General features: G+C 45.0%; 1 non-coding gene across 1 annotated transcript; it reads right to left on the bottom strand.

Moving 5' to 3' along the window:
- Window positions 1-3,244: 3,244 nt before the first annotated feature.
- Window positions 3,245-3,379, bottom strand: LOC122428508. Its single transcript, XR_006265731.1, has one exon. It is a non-coding gene; the product is annotated as a small nucleolar RNA SNORA70 (small nucleolar RNA).
- Between the last annotated feature and the right edge of the window lie 234 nt (window positions 3,380-3,613).

Below are 3,613 nucleotides of genomic sequence, written 5' to 3'. Positions count from 1 at the left end.
TGGGCACATAGCATCTTCGGTGCCTCTCTCTGTGACTTTATTCCTGGGAGCAGAAGGTGGGGGGAAGGCAGCTTGGGGCTGACTTCACAACGCGTGGCTGCAGGCGGTAAGTGAGTGAAGCTTCCTCTGTATTTACAGCCGCTCCCCATCACTCACACTAGCGCCTGAGCTCTGCCTCCTGTCAGATCAACAGCAGCATTAGATTCTTGTAGGAGCCCAAAGTCTGCTGTGAAATGGGCATCCAAGGGATCGAGGGTGGGTGCTCCTTGTAAGAATCATCCTGAAACCATCCACCCTGTGGAACCATCCATCCCACTCTGTGGGAACACTGTCTTCCATGAAACTGGTTCCTGATGTTCAAAAAGGTAATAGATCTCTGATCTAGTGTTCAACAGTTTTTTCATACTAAATTCATCATTTCGATAACTATTTCTAACAAGAGCCCGTTGGCTACCTCACTTGTCTTATTTTCATTTCCTTTATCCTGTCTCTTCTTCCTTTGGAGGTAAGATAGTAGAGTATACAAGAGACTTGGACCTGACTGTTCTCCCCCAGAAACTCTGATTGAGGAATAAGCAAGAAAAATGTCATTTAAAATTATTTTAGTTATTTTATGCTTTATTAGAAATGGCGCTTTGGATTTACTTTTGGGGCATACTATCCTTTTGTCCTGGGCAAAAGTAAAGCCAAACAGAAATACTTAGTTGGTAGAGTGGTTTCGTTTTGAAAAGTAGCCATCGTTGTTCTTGGAAGAAAAGCTAAATGCAGTGAAGCAACTCTAAAGTGAGAAATGAAATGCTCTGTTGGTAATGCAGGCAGTGAAGTTTACTGTACTAACACTGCCTCTCTTATTTCTCTCTGTTGAGAACGCTTTGAAGGGAGAGTGTCTGGTGCCCAGCGGGCACTTAATATATATGTGCTGACCAATGGCTTGACTGTGGCTATGACTTTAGAACTTCTGGGGTTTCCTTTGTTCTAGATTGGTGGATTTCTCATCTTGGACTGCAAGAAGGTGGGTCTTACTTTAAGCAAATGCTATGTATTTCTCAAGTTCTGTATAACTTGAATTCTTACAAAATAATCAGTTAAAATGCACCAGGAAAAAAACAATTAGAGGACCTCACTGTGAAATTTTAGTAGTAATTATCTCAGAATGATGAAGATGTAATACGTAGTCTGTTAGCTTTTGTTTTTTAAAGCAGACCACTTTTTACAATTAGTGAGGATTGCTACCGCTGATAGAATTGAGAATCTTTTTCTCCTAAACAGTCTGTGTTGGTTTTGTTTCTTACATATGTATTGTTGAAAATGATTATGTACATGTGTGCCTGTTAAGTCGCTTCAGTTGTGTCTGATTCTTTGCGACCCTATGGACTGTAATCCATGGGATTCTCCAGGCAAGGATACTGGAGTGTATTTCCATGCCCTTCTCTGGGAGATCTTCCTGACACAGGAATTGAATCCACATCTTCTAAGTCTCCTGCATTGGCAGGTGGCTTCCTTACCTCTGGAGCCATTGTATCTCACCATATTAATTTCACTGAATATTCCTGCTAAGGTCTTACAGGAAATCTGTTCTGCATGCATTTAACTTTTGTTCATTGGTGGGAAGGACTCCCCTTTGAGACCCTCCAGAACACTGAGGGGGAAGGTTCTAGAAAGAGACTGAGTTTTGGTTTATTCTGTTCCCGAATAGTTCCTATATGAGTGTAGTGAGAGGCAGAGGGCAAGCGGGTGGAAAACCACTCAGTTCAGTTCAGTTCATTCAGTCGCTCAGTCGTGTCTGACTCTCTGCGACCCCATGGACTTCAGCATGCCAGGCCTCCCTGTCCATCACTAATCTCTGGAGTTTACTCAAACTCTTGTCCATCGAGTTGGTGATGCCATTCAACCATCTCATCCTCTGTCAGTCTCTTCTCCTCCTGCCTTCAGTCTTTCCCAGCATCAGGTCTTTTCAAATGAGTCCATTCTTTGCATCAGGTAGCCAAACTATTGGAGTTTCAGCTTCAGCATCAGACCTTCCCATGAATATTAAGGACTGATTTCCTTTAGGATTGACTGATTTGATCTCCTTGCAGTCCAAGGGACTCTCAAGAGTCTTCTCCAACGTCACAGTTGAAAAGTATTAGTTCTTCGGTGCTTGGCTTTATAGTCCAACTCTCATATCCATACGTGACTTCTGAAAAACCATAGCTTTGATCAAATGGACCTTTGTTGACAAAGTAATGCCTCTGCTTTTTAATATGCTGTCTAGGTTGGTCATAGCTTTTCTTCCAAGGAGCAAGCATCTTTTAACTTCATGGCTGTAGTCACCATCTGCAGTGATTTCAGAGCCCAAGAAAATAAAGTCTGTCACTGTTTCCCTCGTTTCTCCATCTATTTGCCATAGCTGGAAAAACAAATCATCCTCCAAAGAAGAGGGGGTGAATAAAGATAAAACCTCAGGACAACTGAAGTCATCATATACATTTGAAAAATTGTCATGTGTATGCCTAAAGCATACAAAGTGCTACTAAGGAATGTAGCTGGAGCTCCAATACTTTGGCCACCTGATGGCAAAGAGCTGACTCATTGGAAAAGACCCTGATGCTGGGAAAGGCTGAGGACATGAGAAGAAGGGGGCGACAAAGGATGAGATGGATGGCCTCACTGACTCAATGGACATGAGTTTGAGCAAACCCTGGGAGATAGTGAAGGACAGGGGAGCCTGGTGTACTTCAATCCATGGGGTTGCAAAAAGTCAGACATGACTTAGTGACTGAACAACAACAACAACAGCATGTACTACAGTGTGGCATCTCAATATACATATTTTTATAAGAAAGTAGGATTTATTGGTGGACATGAGTAAGGAGGGGACAGCTCCAAGACTCTCATGAGTGCAGGGCCTGCCATTTGTCCAGAGGGCCACCATTTGAGCTGTATATATAATATGCGACCCCTCAGCCATCCCGAATGTGCCACTTTTCTGTCAGGTTTTCAAGTTCATCTGCACTAAACTTAGTAATGCCCAGTTCTTGGAGATGTGGACCCAAGATGTGGTGACTGGGGAACTTGAACTTGGCCCCACAGAGGGCCTCAATCACAGGCTATTTGTTCTGCAGCTCAGTGGGGATGGACATTATAATGACTTCGCCAATGTGGACCCTGGCCAGTGTGCCCCGGGGCTTTCCAGAGGCACCAGGCTACCTGAATGGAGCCTAGATTGGGGACAGCATGCCAGTCATGGAAGTCCACTGGAAAGAGCTGTATCCAAGGTCGCTCAGGGCAACCTGCACAGGCAGCAGGCTGCATACACTACCGAGGAGGCTGCTGTTTGCAGCCAGTGCACACTGGGCCCCCACGGGGAAAAGAGCCCAGTCGGCTTAATTGGCTGCAATGGTGTGCGTGCATGCATAGTTGCTCAGGCGTGTCTGACTCTTTGTGATCCCGTGGACAGTAACCCACCAGACTCCTCTGTCCATGGGATTCTCCAGGCAAGAATACTGGAGCGGGTAGCCATTTCCTCCTCCAGGGGATCTTCCTGACCCAGAGATAGAACCCATGTCTCTTGCGTCTCCTAAAATTGGCAGGCGGATTCTTTACCACTGTGCCCCCTTGGAAGCCCAGCTGA

Source organism: Cervus canadensis, chromosome 26, assembly GCF_019320065.1.
Source record: "Cervus canadensis isolate Bull #8, Minnesota chromosome 26, ASM1932006v1, whole genome shotgun sequence".
NCBI classification, from domain to species: Eukaryota; Metazoa; Chordata; class Mammalia; order Artiodactyla; family Cervidae; genus Cervus; species Cervus canadensis.
Note: the sequence above shows the minus strand (reverse complement) of the source record. Positions and strands in the feature narration are given on the sequence as shown.